Source organism: Cetorhinus maximus, chromosome 8 (assembly GCF_964194155.1).
Source record: "Cetorhinus maximus chromosome 8, sCetMax3.hap1.1, whole genome shotgun sequence".
NCBI classification, from domain to species: Eukaryota; Metazoa; Chordata; class Chondrichthyes; order Lamniformes; family Cetorhinidae; genus Cetorhinus; species Cetorhinus maximus.
In genome coordinates this window covers 79,119,933-79,138,432 of record NC_135886.1, presented here as the reverse complement: position 1 = coordinate 79,138,432, position 18,500 = coordinate 79,119,933, and positions in this window count along the sequence as shown.

Below are 18,500 nucleotides of genomic sequence, written 5' to 3'. Positions count from 1 at the left end.
GTTGAACATCAATATTAATAATTAAACGACTTAAATTATCTTTAACTTCTTTTGGACTTCCTTTAAAAATTAAAAGACAAAATACTTAACATAGGTCCTATCAGTCAGTTCCTGATATCCAAGCTTAGAAAATATTTTCCTCTGGTTATTCACTATTTAATGCATTGCTCTAACATTGCTTTATGCATTTGTCATAACCACGGATCTTATCCCCGAATTACTTATGGACGTAGTGAACTTATAAGTAAGATGTGTTTTTTTAAAAGGACATACAAGCAAAAGCTGGCTGAGTGTAAGGTAACCACTTGCTGGAAAATTCCTATGTGGACTACTTCACCAACTAGTTCAGAGAGAATGGAATGTTGCACCTAAAAAGTGTGACATGGCCTACATCAGACAGAGGCACTTCAAAGGAAAAGATACAATGCAAACTGAACTGACATCTCCTTTGGTTGCGGAGATAATAGAAAATTATTACCATCTCAGCCGAAACCACCTCCTATTGAGTTACATCCCAGACTGTGAACATGAACCGAGTTGAAAAGAAAACAGATCTGGGTGAATGACATGTTTGTTTTCCCCTTCCAGGAATACACAAGGAAAGGGGTTTAGAAAAGCCAACTGCAACCCTAGTTCTGTGTGCTAGTCTGATGTTCTTCTGGTGTGTGTGTGCTGTGAAGGTCACAGCTGAAGAACACCAACTGGGCATCCCTGCGCTTGCGGGTAAAAAACTCCTCCTCTCCAATTGCTGGAAGCAAGTCACAAGTCAGCAAAGCCACAGTCGAAAAGGAAACAGGACAACTCTTTTCAACTAACCTGCAGAAACAAGAATCTCCAAACCAGCTGCTCAAGTGCCAAAGTCAGCTCTACTGGAATCATCCAACTTAACAGCTGCAACATTTCATCATCTACTCCTCACAGACTAGCCAAAGACTGATTTGTATAGTTTTATTACATTTTATTTTTGGACTCAATTTCTCATTTCTAACCTGTGTGAATGTGTGTTGCATTTTTATTATTTTCCCTCGTGTTTAGTAACTAATAAGCTCACTCTTTCTTTGACTCAAGACAGCCTGGTAAAATTGGCTCATTTTAAAACATAAATACATTTGGACTGGGAAAGTTTTATCTACAAGGGAAGGGTTCCTTTTTAAATTAAGCTTGTTGCGACCAATTGAGGGGGTTGAATAAAGAAGGGGAGCTAGTTCATTCCTCCTCACCCGGGAGCATAACAATTTGGGTTATCTCATTTGGCATAATAACAAATTGGGGGAACCTTACCCGGGGACTGGTCATAACACATTAGAGAAAGCTATAGCAAATCCCACAACCAACCAGGTCAAAGCTCTGCAAGTACCCTGCTGACATATTCAGTCATTGATGGTGGTGAACAATTAAACAACTATCTGGAGGAGGGGGCTCTACAAATATCCCCATCCTCAACGATTGGGGGTGGGGGTGTGTGGAGTGGGGTGGGGGCAGCATGTCAGTGCAAGACGAGGCTAAAACATTTGCAACAATCTTCAACCAGGCCATGGATGATCCATCTCAGCCACCCCTTGAGGTCCCTCACATCACAGATGCCAGTCTTCAGACAATTCAATTCACTCCATGTGATATCAAGAAACAGTTGAAGGCATTGGATACTGCAAAGGCTATGGGCCCTGAAAACATCCTGGCAGCAGTACTGAAGACTTTTACTCCAGAACTTGTCATGCCCATAGCCAAGCTGTTCCAGTACAGTTACAACACTGGCATCTACCCAACAAGGTGGAAAACTGCCCTGTATATCCTGTCCAAAAAAAACAGGACAAAGCCAATCTGGCCAATTACCAGTCCATCAGTCTACAATCAGTTATCAGCAAAGTGATGGAAAGTGTCGTTGACGGTGCTTTCAAGTGACACTTTCTCAGCATTAACCTGCTCACCAATGTTCAGCTTGGGTTCTGCCAGAAACAAAAACAGAGAATGCTGGAAAAACTCAGTTAAGTCATACAGACTCGAAACGTTAACTCTGTTTCTCTCTCCACAGATGCTGTTAGACCTGCTGAATTTTCCAGCATTTTCTGTTTTTGTTTTAGATTTCCAGCATCCGCAGTATTTTACTTTTATCTTGGGTTCCGCCAGGGCCACTTGGCTCCAGATCTCATTGCAGCCTTCGAACAAACATGGACAAAGAAGCTGAATTCAAGAGGTGAGATGAGAGTGACCACCCTTGACATCAAGGCAACATTTAACTGAGTGTGGCATCAAAGAGCACTAGTGAAATTGAAGTTAGTGGAAATCAGGGAAAAACTTTCCAATGGTTGGACTTGTGCCTAGCACAAAGAAAGATAGCTGTAGTTGTTGGAGGCCAATCGTCTTAGACTCAGAATATCACTGCAGGAGTTCCTCAGGGTAGTGTCCTAGGCCCAACCATCTTCAATGACTTCATCAATGACCTTCCCTCTGTCATAAGGTCTGAAGTGGGAATGTTCCCTGATAGTTGTACAATGTTCAGCACCATTCATGACTCCTCAGATACTGAAGCACCCTGTGCCCACTCTGTGCCCAGCAAGACTGGACAACATTCAGGCTTGGACTGTGAAGTGGCAAATAACATCCATGCCATACAAGTGCCAGGCAATGACCATCTCCAACAAGAGATGGCATTACCATCACTGAATCCCCCATCACCAATGTCTTGTGGATTACCATTGGCTAGAATCATGACCAGCCAAATAAATACACGAAACAGCTCAGAGGCCAGGAATTCTGCAGCGAGTAACTCACCTCCTAACTCCCCAAAGCATGTCCCCCATCTACAAGACACAAGACAGGAGTGAGATAGAATACTCTCCCCTTGCCTGGATGAGTGCAGCTCCAACAGCTCCGAAGAAGCTTGACACCATTCAGGACAAAGCAGCCTGCTTGATTGGTACCCTATCCATCACCTCAAACATTCACTCCCTCCGCCATTGGCGCATTCCCTCCACCATTGGCGCACAATGGCAGCAGTTTGTGCCATGTACAGTATGCACTGGAGCAACTTACTAAGGCTCCTTCAACAGCACCTTCCAAACCTGCAAACTTTACCACCTAGATGGACAAGGCCAGCAGATGCGTGGGAACATCACTGCCTCCAGGTCACACACCACCCTGACTTGGAAGCAAATCACCGTTTCTTCACTGTCACTGGGACAAAAAACTGGAACTCCCTCCCTAACAGCACTGTGGGTGTTCCTATACCACATGGACTGCAGCGGTTCAAGAAGGTGACTCACCACCTTTCTAAGGGCAAGAAGGGATAGGCACCAAATTCTGGGCTTTGCCAGTGACACTTACATCCCATGAACAAATAAAACAAAGTTTTAATGCCTTGTTAACTTATTAAAAATAAACAGATTGACATCTGCAACTAGTTTATGGAAGAATTTTAGAAGAAGGTGTCCCACATCATCATGGGATTTTTTTTAGTGAAAAGCTTTGAAAGGGTCACTATATATTTATAATTCCCACTAACTGAATTTTTTTCTGAATCAGCCCAGAAAAAGCAGTTTATGGTGTTCTCTGGTGGCTGCAAAAATCCATCAGAGATCTGTTTAGGCAGTCTTACTTTCTAATGGACTTAGACCCACAACATACACAAACCCTAATTCGGTGCTATGATTCAGGAAGGCCAGGTATAAGGCTATTTGGTACTGAGCGAGATTGTTGGGGCAGCAAACATTGCATCTAAGTCCTTAGAACCTATTTTTGCAGCACAGAAGGAGACTATAGGTCCACTTTACTGGCAGTGTGCTACAGTAATCAAAAGCAAATTCTACTCTCCTGATTTCTTCCTCAGAATGTGCAAGGATCCTTGCTTCAACTATTTCATTTGTGTGGCACTGCTGTAAAAATTGTCACTCTATTTACTTGTCAGTGTTTTCGAGCAACAAACAGTTTTGCATTGGCTGATTATTTCACAGTTGTGGCAATCTGCCCCCATGCTGGACGTTCTTCTCACTTGTGAGGTTTGTTCTGGCCAACTGGTTGGCGCACTTTCCCCCATTTTGGCAGTCTTAGGCTTTGGCATGCTTTTTCTTTTATGGCCTACAAACCGAATATTCTCACTCGATCTTCTCCATGAGACCTCTCCTTCCCTGTAAACAAATGCCTCGTTCTGTTTGCCTTGCAATCTGCACTGCTTTTACTAGTGTTAAATCTTTTCTTGTCTGTAAGAAATCTGATAATGCTTCATCTCAGAACCCGACTACCATTCTGTCAGAAATCAGCTCATCCTTTAAGGTTCCATAATCACAGTTCCCTGCCAGCCTATAGAGATCGTTGATGAATGAAACCATGCCTTCGCCTGGTCTTTGCTTTCTTTTATTACATTTAGCTCTTTCTATTATTAAATTCTCATGGATGCTGAAATAAGAGTTGATAGCTTGTAGGACTTGTACTTAAGAAGTTGAAGTCCCATCAACCCCCTGCCTTGTTATCATATCATCAGTGATTAATTCTACTGCATAAAGTAGTGTGCTAACCTGGTCTTTTTGATCTTTTCTGTGTAATTTTGAAGCAGTCCTGTACCTTGTGAATCTTTTTCTTGAGTTATCCCAGTTCTGGGTCTGTTGCGAGCCTTTTGCACTCTGAAATGGTTCTGGGAGTGGTAGTGTCGATTCCATGCTTCTACTGAGCCCTGGAATTGTTCCTGCTTCTGTGCTGCTGCTTGCTGCTTTGGGCCTATGCTCACTGCTGTCTGGTCTTACGGCCTGTGTCTCAACTTGTATCTGTTGCTTCCGCGATGTTCCGATGTCTTGGTGAGTCTTAAATCTTTTGTTTTGTCCTTCCTTCAAGGATCTCTTTTTCTTACCAGCCCTATATTCTCTTTCTAAGATTTGCTGGGCCTTTTACTCGCTGCCACCATGTTTTTCTGTGTGATCAGGGTCTAGGGAGGAGTTTTGGGGATTGTCTATACCCCCAAAGAATGCTGCCAAAGTCTATAGTTTCTCAAAACCATTACTCTTTATTTACAGCAAATATTTACACATTTGGACCTCTATTCGAGATTGGAGATTCTCCTCCTTCTAGATCTCTCTTACTTCTCAGTCATGTTTTCTGACATCATTATTACATCAGAATCATGTATGCTTCTGATGTTAACTCTTTACTCTACACCTTTAACAAAGAAAATCATCCAGAGGCACTTACCTGCTGTGTAATTAAGACAAAATGACTGGCGAGCCAAAGGAGAAAATCAAGAAGTTATCAAGAAGATGAGAGAGGCAGAAGTCTTTATGGAGGGAAATCCAGAGTGTGGTCCAGGTAGCTAAAAGCAGTCACCAATGGTGGGTTGAGGGGAGGGAGGGATGCATCACAGGCCAGAGTGGCAGAAATGCAGTTCTGGAAGGGCTTGTAATGTGTGAGGTGGTTACAGAGATGAGAAGGGCATGAGGCTGTGAAGGACTCTCATTTGTCATTAGGGGATTGAAAAGAATCAAATATTTTTAATATTAATTGAGGGCAATACAATGATCAGACGCCCAGCAGGAACAACACTTGTGACTTGGAGAGTGGAAATGAGAGACTAATTAGAGATAATGAAGGGCTTGATGAGTGAGTAGAACAGGGGATGGAGTGGAAGATTAGAGGAGGCCAGCAGGTGTGGGTGGTGGATTTGGCAGAGAGAGTAAGATACCAACAGAAGTAAACGCAGGATTCAAGTGAAAGCAAGGAAGCCAAAGACATGGGGAGAAAATTGCAGACCATGCAGAGAAATCTCAGAACTGTAAGTTTGGCTACAATTTAAAATATAATTAGAAGGGAGAAATAAGTACTGATATTTATCTCTGTGTGTTGATAAATCAACTCTTGTGCACAATGAAAATAACAACTGAGCAAGGACAATAGTACAAGAGAATGACATTCCTCAATGAAAAATAGGAAAATGTCTTTTTTTTTCTCTGTAGTTAATGATAAAAGTATGAGATAAAGATGTATATGGGTTCAAGCACACTCCAGGCATTTGAGAAGACCCGTGCAGTACTGTTTGAGGTGTTATTTTATTTGGATTAAATGTTAAACCAATAGCATTTTCTGAAGAACAGCTGGGATTTCTCCTGGTGTTCTGGCCAATATTTGTTTCTCAAACAACATCACTAAACCAGATTATGAGGCCATTTATCTCAGTGCAGTTCATAGAGCTTAGCCATACATAAATTGGTTGCTGTGTTTCTCTACATTACAACAGTGACTAAACTTCAGAAGCACTTCATTGGCTATAAAGCACTTTGGAACATCCTGAGGTCCTGAAAGGTACTATATAAATGCAATCTTCTTAAATATCTTAGATCAGTATTCAACTCTTTGATATGCACAATGAACAGAAATATCCTCAGAATGGAACCCTGTGGGTCACCACTACCCACTTCAAACCACTTTTAGCTCTTACTCTGTTTTCCCTCTTCTAATCAATGTTTATTTGAGTTTGCTACCCTCCCCTAATTCCATATTCCTATTTACTGTAATAATTTCCTACATGGTATCAAAGGTTTTTCTTAAAAGCCCTTTACACTGCATCCACTGCATTTGCCCTATCTACCATGCATACTACTTCCTCAGTGAGTTCTACAAGGTTTGCTATCTTAATATCTGTGTTCACTACCTTTTAACTATTTTCTTGTTCTCTAGGTACATGGTAATTTCATGCTTAATTAAAGACTAAAACTTTCCCAGCAGATGTTAAGATAAATGCCCTAAATTATCTAGATTAGCACGGTCTCCCTTTTTAAAACTAAATACTACATTGGCCTCTTTTCAGTCTTATGGCACACATCCATACTCAATTAACCCCTAAAATATAATTTCTAAGCCTTTTGCAATTTGCTTCTTTGTCTACCTTTAGGCTAATTTACCCAAATGTTCCTTTTATCCATCATAATATTGGTGATCTCATTCTCAACCATTTCAGGATGCAGCTCCTCTCTAATATCCTTCTCATTTGTGAAGGCTGCTGCAAAGTACTAATTAAATACCTCTGCCATTTTTTTTCATCATCATCATCTATGCAGACCTGTTTGCCAACTACTTCTTCTATCTCACTTCAATTAAGTTCGTCCTCCTTTTTATAAAAGCTGCCCTAATCCAATCTGGTGATGTAGGTTTTACACTAGCTTTTTCTGTAAACCTTAAATTCTGGCCCCAAAGTGCTCACCCACATTTAGAATACTTTATCAAATTACTTCAATAATCAATGTGATGTGTCTGTCTGAAGTGCAGTCCCAGGAGTATTCTGGAGCACTGTATTACATTGAATTATAGGCACAACAATAGTGATTGATTTTCATTACATGTTGATGGATTTAGCACTACTCACAACAATTTGGAAAGCTCCATTTACCATGAAGATAAACACTGAAAGTAATCAGAGAATTGTAGCACAGGAACTAATTTTGTTTGTTCTTGACTTTATACAATACATGAGAATTTTATTTTGTAGAGAGTTGTCTGTCGATAGATACTTTTAAAGCCCATTTAATGGGTTTAGATTTACAATAAAGTTGCCATTATACAATTCCTAGGTGGGTAATTACCTGTAATATGAAAGGCCTTTAGCTAATGAAAACCGATTTTCCATAAACACACTTTGTCCTTTTAGTTTAATTTTAACAATGGTAAATTACATTTCCCATTAAAATAAATTGCTATGCTGACTAATAAGTATTACCTGGAACGAAATAGCTTAACTCTGAAGATTATGGCCACCATCTGCAGACCAGTAAATATATCCAGTAGGATTGCCTTGTCCATGACTATTCAAGAGATTTGGACAGCAATTAAACACATTTACCACTAAGGCAACAAGGCACACATTTTACAATTTAGCATTTTTAATTTATTGATAATAAGTTAAGGTATCCAATAGAACCTAAGATCGAATCAGGAAAATTAAACGCCCGAATAGCCAGAAATGGGTGATCAGGCTGTTGAAAATTAGTTTGCAGGAACTGAATCAAAGTAATGCTTTGAAGCCCAATGGGGCATAAGAGATGTTCAGAGGGTGCGAAGTTAATCTTTTAGTGCCACAATTTATTAAAAGGAAGCAGTTCTTGTCAAAATAATTTGCTTGTAGCAAGTGGTATTGAAATGCCATAATGCCTGAAACATAAAGTGCAATTTCAAATGCAGGACTGCATTATCTCAAAGCACACTGAGGTTGAAGGTGCAGATGAAGCTGACTGAAAAAAATCTCCAGCAGAAAGAAAAGCATCGGCAACGTGTCTCCCTTTTCAGATTATATAAGTCTAAGGATATATGTAAAATGTCGTTGCGATACTTTAGAATGCAAAGAATATTCAAAAAAGGAAATTAATTATTTCCTACTAGATTTTTCAATTTTGTTAGGCTGGCTTCCCCACAAGCCCAGGAGCTGGGAATTTAAACAGCACCCAGACAAACATTCATTCACTGCAGTCCAGGTGTTCTGTAATACAGGAAAACCATGGCGCCAAGGAGAACCAAACCGTCAGCACCATGGTTTAGTGAAGCCTCCCTGGGGATTCTCCTCCAGCCCATCCAGGAAAGGCAGGAAGCCCTCCTTCCTCAGGATAGGAGCAGGAGGTCTTCCCACCTGACCACGCCGGCCTGGGAGGGGGTCGCAAGGGAGATCAGCGCCCATGGCAAACAAAAACGGACTGCCCTGCAGCGCAGTACAAGGATGAATGATCAGCTCCGCTCTGCCAGGGTACATGAAACTTCTAATCACTCCAAAGTCACACTCTCATGAGGGCATCAGGCAGTCTAAGGATTAGAGCCCACAGGGATATCACACATGACCAGCAGATGGGGCATCAGCACTGATTGTCTGCCACCCGCTTTAAGGTCACCATCTCATGGAAGGTCTTGCACAAATGGCGTCTTAATCCCTTACTGGGGAGGGCTCAGCTGACACAACAGGCATGCATGCTTCTGAACTGTTCTTTCATCCATAGTGCTCACAGTCAATCCATCTGTATTTCTGCAGGACAAGATCTCCCACAACAAAAGGGAGAGGGCCAAGACTAGATGGGGACCCCTGAGTTGAGGACATTGTCACCATTCGAGAAACAAGCTGCAGAGCTGGCTGGGAAGGATAGGGATCATTCCTACGTGAAAGGCGAGATTGGCCTCCCCAACAAGCCAGTGAGGGTGCATCCAGTACACATCAGCCATGTGCACACAATGACTTTGTGTGATTTTTAATGTACAAGCCTGCCTAATCAATCACTGATTCTCTCTTCTCTCTATTTCAGGTACCCGCAGGAAAAGGGGGAGGACATCCTTCTCCAGACGACTCAGTCCCAGCTCCCAGACCACCTCTGAGGAGAAAGCAGACCTACCATCTGATGAAGAATTGTCACTGCATTCACTTGCATACTCCGCCAGTGCAGATACATGAACCTCGGTGGGACCTAGTTCTAGAGTAGGTTCGGGTTCACAATCTGGTGATGACATCATCGACGTGGGTCCAGAGCAGGCGGAGGCAATGGCAGCTGAGGTCTCTGACACTTGGAAGACTGCTGGAGACCAGGCCCCTGCTGAGTACAGGTCCGATGACGAGCTGCTGGAATCAACCCTAAGAGACATGTTAGAGATGTAGAGACAGGCAGGGGAACATCAGGCAGAGTTGTCAGAGGCCGTCAGCAGATTAGGACAAAGGATGGAGGAGTCCGCCCATGTACTGTCTGATGTTGTGGCTCCAGCATGTGAGCACATCGAAGTCTCCGTTGGAAGGGTGGCGGCTGCCTTGGTGACCCAGGTCCAACAATTTCTGCCGGACTTGCACTTGGACCTGCACACCATCACTTTAGCCATGGGTGCATTCCAACAGTGGCTAGGCAAGCAGAGGACGGGGCACCTTGACATTCTTCAGGTGCCCCTTCTCCTCAAATAGTCAGGGAGGGGCCATTGGGCACCCAGAGAGAGTAGGAGCACCAGCCAGGCACCCCAGGGGCATCCACCTAGGCCACCCCAAGGTGCCCTGTCACTCCAAGTTCCCTCTGCCAGTGATCCTATCAACTCCAACAGGTCAGGCCGAGGAAGGTGCACCTGCCCCAGAGCAAGAGACCCTTATCAGGCTGGGATCCTCAAGGCCTCAGACCACCATAAAACGCCTGCCAAAGTCATGTCCGACAACAAGACATTGCAGACAGCAAACTTCCTCCAGCTCTGCTGCAGATGTCAAGGCTGCACCTACAAGTAATTGTAGGTTTACAAAAATTAAGAACTTTTGAATGCACACTGGTGATATGGGTGTTCACTCATTGTATATCCTTTTCACTTCTGTAAATATATTTTGCATTAAACCTTCTGCAAGTCTCAGGGATTCAATGGTTAATCTGTGATTCAAGGTCCTGCATTCATTCAAGGGTCAACCATGTACTCTCCCAGTGAACTTCCATCTGGATCTTCAGTTGCATTAGTTTTCACACAATCTCACCATAGTGAGTAGCCTTTATTTCCACATCTGCGACATCAGCAAAGGCACATCATATGTGACAATGATGGCTGGCCAATATACCTGTCACCCTTAAATCTCAGGCAGACATTATTTGGCCTCAGTAGAATTGCTCATCAAGGTTACTGATTATTCTACTGCTGTCAGACTGATGTCTGTTGTTTGTGGATTATTTCTTGTGACTAACGTTATAATAATTTCTCTAAAGTGTACTTTGCAACGGCGTTTATTTATGAGACTGAGTTTTTGGAAAAAGTAGTATCAATTGTCGAGCACCATAGGCTTTTATGCCTCTCTGCAGCTTGTTATCGTCTCCACGTTTAAGCCTGAACATCATTCCATTCTTAGTTCCCACTCTCCCCATGCATGATGCTTAACTAGAGAAGTAAGCATCAATTGGAAACATTACAAATGTCTGCAAGAGGGGTACAAGTGTGCAACATTAGAGGTGTGTGCTCTTCTTGATGAAGTCATCTCCTTACCTGCGAGGATCTTGCGTTGTTCCTGAATAGCTGATTAGCAGTGCTTGTGTAAAGGCACAGCACACAACTCGATATGGAATTCATTGCATGACAGCACATTAATTGACTTAGGGTGTACAGAAAGGATTGGCGGAGGACGGCATGTGAGCTAGACCATGTCGAGGACTATCACTATCAGAAAGTGACGTTTTTGCACATCTCTTAAGTCCTCAGCAAGGACTATGAAGGGAAGAAGTTGTCATTGACTGCTGTGTCAATACACGTCTCTCCGTAATGCCAAGGCAATGCAGGACTTTGCAGGCTTCCGACGAATGCACGGTCCTGAGTGTTTGTAACTAATCAGACCATGGTCCTGGTGAGGAACTCTCTGTAAAGAGAATGCAAATAAACCTCACAGCTTTGGGTGCATGATGTAGAGTTACAGGTCACTGCATCTTGATGTGCGAAGGGCTATTGGGTGTCAGTAGCAAGATGATGCTTCAGCAGTATTAATCGATGAGAGCTGGCAATTGGAGAGATGGAGTTCTCCAGGTGCTGCTCCGTCTTGAGACGTCCAAGCACAAATCATTCAACAATGTTTTCTTTGTTCTGGCTGCCTTACTAAGCTTGTGTCATACTGAAATGAGTGCATCCATGTGTGAATTGGCTTTTCAGCCACTTGAAAGCTGCCATGCCCACTGATTTGATGACACCATGTTTGAAAGGATTGTACTATATGGAGTTGTTTAAGGAGGTGCTCTAAGAGAATGCATATCACATTCCACAGCAGACACATGTTGTCAAGGATACTATGCCTTCCAAGGATAACTCCATCATTAGAGCATAAGCTGACTAATGCTAATTCCATGATCATGATGAGATTTCTGACTTTTCCTGAGATGTTCATTCTGAGAATGAAGGTATTGCTGAAAAAGTACTTTTTTGTCAAAGCTTTTCATCTTGTACTCACCAGAAAAGTTCACAAGAAAATGCCAATCTCAGGGGAAACAATACATTTTATACTATATGAGAAGAGAGTGCTGATTGGTTGACAACTGGACTCTAATTGGTAGATGCGTTGCCATGGAGAATGCGCAAGTTGATGGCAATTGACAGTTACCTGCCCAGCAATGTTTGAAATTTAAACCAGGCAGCTTGACTCTGATAAAAACATTGCCCTGAGGAATGAACCAGCAAATAGCTGCCAATTATTTTGCTTATCTGAAATAGGCGCAATGTGTGTACATGTTCTGTTTGCAAAGAACAGGGCTTCCAGTACACACACATGTGCCACACTGCGAGCCCAACTGACAATCTTGAATTAAATCTTAAGTTACATCCTGGACTGTTGCATTGATGCCAACAATCTTCTTGTATCTTGCCTAATTGCTCCTTCTGTTGATGAGTGAGTTGAATCCTATCCTTACTTGATGTCACATATGCCATACTTTCAACAGGAATCTGTAAAGATACTTATGGCTTTACTGAAAGAATTAATGCTGAAGTTTGGCCAAATTACCATTATATCTTGAGAAGCTGCAAGAGGACAGTTCAATGGGAATTCCATTGGTTTCTGTTTAAACTTGTTGAATTGTAGTATTCTGTAGTGATTCTGTTTTCCAAGTCAGTGCTATAAAATTCAGCAATGCCTTAGGGGTGGATTTGCAGGGAGATGTATTCCCTGCCATGCCTCCCTGACTGAAAAGTTGGCCCACCCAGCCAAATCCCAGCTACCCACCGCCCTCCACCCCCCAGCAATATTATACTGGGAGCAGCCTTAATTGATCCAGAGTGGGACTTCCACCCTCATCTGAGAGGAAGACCAAAGCTAGAGAGCTATCAATCAATCTGATTAGCTGGCAGCACTGCAGTCCCAGCAGCGCCAATATCAAGTGGTGGCCACTGTTCGGACTACAGCCAGTCCCCGAGGAAGAAGAGTCATGGAGCCCGGACTCAGAGGTCGGTCCAGTATTTTGCATGGGCCTGGTTGGGAGACCCCAGTGAGGGGGTTGGGGGTGGGTTAAAGAGGTCAAGGGGGGAGGGTTAAAAGCGGGGTTTGATCTTGAAGTGGGGTTGCTTCTGGTGGGCACAGGGGAACCCCTAAATGAGGTACACCCCCACCCTTCTTGCACAACAATAGCCCAGTGAAAGCTGCTGGACTACCCATCTTGCCTCTGCCTTTCCCTGCCAATGCAGCCAAGTTTGCCACACATTGAAGGGTAAGGAACGAGCTCCAAGCACACCAAACTGATGAAAACTTACTGAAGGAAGTTTAAAGAAGATTGACACTGCCAGCGCAGACTTTCTCAAAGAAAGAGCTCTTCAGGTAATTGGACATTTGACCTAAAACAAATACTAATTGGACTATAAACCATTGTCAGAGTCAAGTAATATCTTGACTCTTCCTAGAATTAAAGTAGAAAAGAAATTGTTAAAGAAATTTTGTTGCTGCAATCGCAGGGAAGGGGTAACCTGGTCAATCATTAGAGACCTACGATCAACAGAAAATTGTCTATTTACAGGTGATTGTATGCATTTTGCTTGCTTCATATTTCTAAGTTTATTGTTAATGCTAATAGTCCAGAATATAAGTTTGTATTGTACATTTGAATATATTTCGAGCTGACCAAATAAAATTGGACTTTTAATCCAGAAGTTTGATTGCACTGCATTATTTCCTGTAATTCTCATGTATGAACCTGAATAAGTAGACTAAATTTTACAGGTAATGGTGACCCACGTGACACATGAGTGAAGAATAATGGCATAATCAAATTTTAAGGGAAGACCTATGAACAAATTGGTTACTAAATATGTTGCAGGGAATTTACCCCTGGAGGAGGAGTGGCTTCAAAAGGAACCAGGCTGTGAAGCAGAAAAATGGACTGAGGGGTCCACCTGTATGCCAGGACTAGTACCAGGGAAGACACCTGGGTATCATTACCCCTGAAAGAGGGGTTGGTACAGATGATTACAGCTGGTAATTATCCCCTGTATGGGTCTGAACAGTGGATGCAGGGATCCACTTGCTGACCAGAAATGGTCCCAGGGAAGGAACCTGGGTATCATCGGATGGTGATAAAAGGGGATAATAATCGACCCTCATCTGAACTCCCACCGAAGAAAAGAAATATGTTAAAAAGGCACATAGCAAAGTTTAAACTGCTGTGAGAAAGGCATAGGCATCATGGTTTGTTTTTAAGGAAAAGGCAGCTAGATTTTCTTTTCAGTTTCTAAGAGTGTATGTGAATGTGAGGAAGCTTCTTGACTTGCAAATGAAAGTCTCACTTTAAAAAAGATCTGTGCATGCCAGTGGCATACACTCTTCTCTGCAGAGCTAAAAGTTTTTAACCTTTTATAGTCTTGCCCTGAATGCTGGATGCATAAGTTTCATTACTCTCCACTCAAAGCGATTCTACATCTTGATCTCCTGAACCAAGGTCATCTCTAACTATTGCACCAATGCCCTCTTTGGTTAACAGTGCTACCCCTCCACCTATACCTAGCTTCCTATTCTTCTTGAATGTCATGTATCTTTCAATATTAAGGACCCAATCATTGTCATCCTGCAGCCACATCTCCATAATTGCTATCAGATCACATTTATTTACTTCAATGTGGGCCATCAATTCATTTTCTTTGTTATGAATGCTACGTGCATTCAGATAGAGAGCCTTCAGTTTTGACTTTTTGTTACCTTTGTAACATCTAGTCTTGATTGTTGATGTATTCTTAGTTTTTTTCTATCTGTGTCCCTTCCTACCATTCTCTGACCCTCATTTCTCTTATTACTATTTTGCTCTCCTGCCTTGAGTCTACACCTTAAATTGCTACCTCTACCCAAGCTTGATCCCTCACCCCTCTTGTTTAGTTTAAAGCCCTCTCTACTTCCCCAATTTGTGATTTGTGAGGACATTCATCCCAGCATGGTTCAGGTGAAAACGATACTAATGGTACAGTCCCCACTTTCCCCAGTACTGATGCCAGTGCCCAACAAACTGGAAACCTCTTTTCCCACACCAGTCTTTGGGCTACGCGTTCGTCTCTCTAATCTTATTTGCCTTTTGCCAATTTGCACATGGCTCAGGTAATAATACAGAGATTATTACCTTTGAGGTTCCGCTTCTTAATTTAGCACCTAGCTCCTCATACTGACTTTGCAGAACCTCTTTCCTTGTTCTACCTATGTCATTGGTACCTACATGGACCAACACAACTGGATCCTTCCCCATCCCACTGCAAGTTCATCTTCACATCTTCAGCCCTGAGCAGATGTCCCAATCCCTGGCACCGGGCAGGCAACATAGCCATCTGGACCCTCGCTCTTTGCTGCAGAGAACAGTGTCAATCCCCCTCACTATACTATCCCCAACTACCACTTCATTCTTTTTCCTCCCCTCGCTTGAACAGCTTCCTGTACCACAGTGCCATAGCCAGACACCTTGCAGACTTCGCTTTCATCCACACAAGTTGTGAGCACCTCAAACCTGCTTGACAATTGCAAGGCCTGAGGCTCCTCCCCTACTGTCTGCTTGGTCCCATTACCTGCCTCACTGACAGTCACATCCTCCTGTCCCTCACTGCTGACAAAAACAGATGACTCTCTTCTAAGAGGTGTGACTGTCTTCTGGAACAAAGTATCCAGGTATTTCTCCCCCTCCCTTATGTTGCGCAGTGTCTGCATTTCGTCTTCTGGATCAATAATCCTGATCCGGAATTCCTTGAGCTGCTTACACTTCCTGCAGACGTGTTTGTCATGGATTGCCTTGGCATCCAAAACCTTCCACATCTCACTGCTGCAAGATAACACCTGTCCCGCCATTCTAACTTGTTATTTAGTTAATTTACTTGAATTACTTTCTTTCTATGTATGCTACAATTTACTGTGTTTATTGAATGCTAGTACCACTGGCAACTAAAGGTTATATGCTTCTTAACTACAAAGTAAATGTTTTAGATGTTTGATTAAATTACTTTATTTTTATTGCTTTTTATCTTTATTGTTTTATTTTAATTTTAAAGTTTTCAAATTTTGTTCTTTTATTTCAAAATTTTAGTTCTTTTTATTTATAGATCTAACTTGCCTGTGCTAAGCTGGTTTCTCTCACACTGTCCCTTAGACTGAGTACTTACCAGCCAATCAACTTACTAGCTTCCTGTAATATCACAGTAGGTTTTTTTCTTTTTCCCCAACTGCGTCTTTATCAGACTGAGGTCTCTCCCACTCTCCGCGCCTTCAGACTGAGGTCTCTCCCACTCTCCGCGTCCTTTTCAGACTGAGGTCTCTCCCACTTTCCGCGCCTTCAGGCTGAGGTCTCTCCCACTCTCCGCGTCCTTTTCAGACTGAGGTCTCTCCCACTCACTGCCTCCTTTTCATACTGAGGTATCTCCCACTCTCCGTGCCCTTTTCAAACTGAGGTCTCTCCCACTCTCCACGACCTCCTCAGACAGAGGTCTCTCCCGCTCTCCGTGCCCTTTTCAAACTGAAGTCTCTCCCGCTCTCCATGCCCTTTTCAGACTGAGGTTTCTCCCGCTCTCCGCGCCCTTTTCAAACTGAGGTTTCTCCCGCTCTCCGTGCCCTTTTCAAACTGAAGTCTCTACCGCTCTCTGCGCCCTTTTCATACTGAGGTCTCTCCTGCTCTCCGCATCCTTTTTGGACTGAGGTCTCTCCCACTCCCCGTGTCCTTTTCAAACTGAAGCCTCTCCCGCTCTCAGCGACTTTTTCAGACTGAGGTCTCTCCCCCTCTCCGCGACCTTTTCAAGCTGAAATCTCTCCCGCTCTCCGCGCCCCTTTCGGACTGAGGTCTCTCCCGCTCTCTGTGCCTTTTCAAACTGAGGTCTCTCACGCTCTCCGTGCCCTTTTCAGACTGAACTCTCTCTCGCTTTCTGCATCCTTTCTAAACTCAGGTCTCTCCTGCTCTCCGCTGTGGGATGCTCCACCCTCATTAACTCTTTTTAATGTAAGAATGTTGAAAGCTTTATTGCTTTTTTATCTTTATTGTTTTATTTTAATTTTAAAATTTTAAAATTGTTTTTTTATTTTAAAATTTTAGTTCTTTTTATTTATATATCTAACTTAACTTGCCTGTCCTAAGCTGGTTTCTCTCACACTGTCCCTTAGACTGATTACTTACCAGCCAATCAACTTACTAGCTTCCTGTGACATCACTGTTGCTTTTTTTCTTTTTCCCCCAACTGCGTCCTTATCAGACTGAGGTCTCTCCTACTCTCCGAGTCCTTATCATACTGAGGTCTCTCACACTCTCCGCGTCCTTTTCATACTGAGGTCTCTCACTCTCTCCGCGTCCTTTTCATACTGTGGTCTCTCCCACTCTCCGCGTCCTTTTCGTACTGAAGTCTCTTCCACTCTCCGTGCCATTTTCAAGCTGAAGTCTCTCCCACTCTCCGTGCCATTTTCAAACTGAAGTCTCTCCCACTCTCCGCACCCTTTTCAGACTGAGCTCTCTCCCGCTCTCTGTGCCCTTTTCAAACTGAAGTCTCTCCCGCTCTCTGCGCCCTATTCATACGGAGGTCTCTCCCGCTCTCCACGTCCTTTTCGGACTGAGGTCTCTCCCACTACCCATGTCCTTTTCAAACTGAAGTCTCTCCCACTCTCCGCGCCCTTTTCAAACTGAGGTCTCTACCACTCTCCGCGCCCTTTTCAAACTGAAGTCTCTCCCACTCTCCGCGCCCTTTTCAAACTGAGGTCTCTCCCACTCTCCGCGGCCTTTTCAAACTGAGGTCTCTCCCACTCTCCGCGGCTTTTTCATACTGAGGTCTCTCCCATTCTCCGCGTCCTTTTCAAACTGAGGTCTGTCCCACTCTCCGAGCCTTCATACTGAGGTTTCTCCCGTTCTCCGCGCCCTTTTCAAACTGAGGTCTCTCCCACTCTCTGCGCCCATTTCAAACTGAAATCTTCCCGCTCTCTGCTTCCTTTTTAGACTGAGGTCTCTCACACTCCCCATGTCCTTTTCAAACTGAGGTCTCTCCCGCTCTCAGCGACCTTTTCAGACTGAGGTCTCTCCCACACTCCGCGCCCTTTTCAAACTGAAGTCTCTCTTGCTTTCTGCACCCTTTTCAAACTGAAGTCTCTCTTGCTTTCTGCACCCTTTTCAAACTGAAGTCTCTCTTGCTTTCTGCACCCTTTTCAAACTGAAGTCTCTCTTGCTTTCTGCACCCTTTTCAAACTGAAGTCTCTCTTGCTTTCTGCACCCTTTTCAAACTGAAGTCTCTCTCGCTTTCTGCACCCTTTTCAAACTGAAGTCTCTCTTGCTTTCTGCACCCTTTTCAAACTGAAGTTTCTCCCGCTCTCTGCACCCTTTTCAAACTGAAGTCTCTCCTGCTCTCTGCGACCTTTTCAGGCTGAGGTCTCTCCCGCTCTCTGCGCCTTTTTCAAACTGATGTGTCTCCCGCTCTCCATGCCCTTTTCAAACTGAAATCTCCCCCGCTCTACGTGCCCTTTTCAAAATGAAGTCTCCCCCGCTCTCCGCGTCCTTTTCAGACTGAACTCTCTCTCACTTTCTGCACCCTTTCTAAACTGAGGTCTCTCCCGCTCTCCACTGTGGGATGCTCCACCC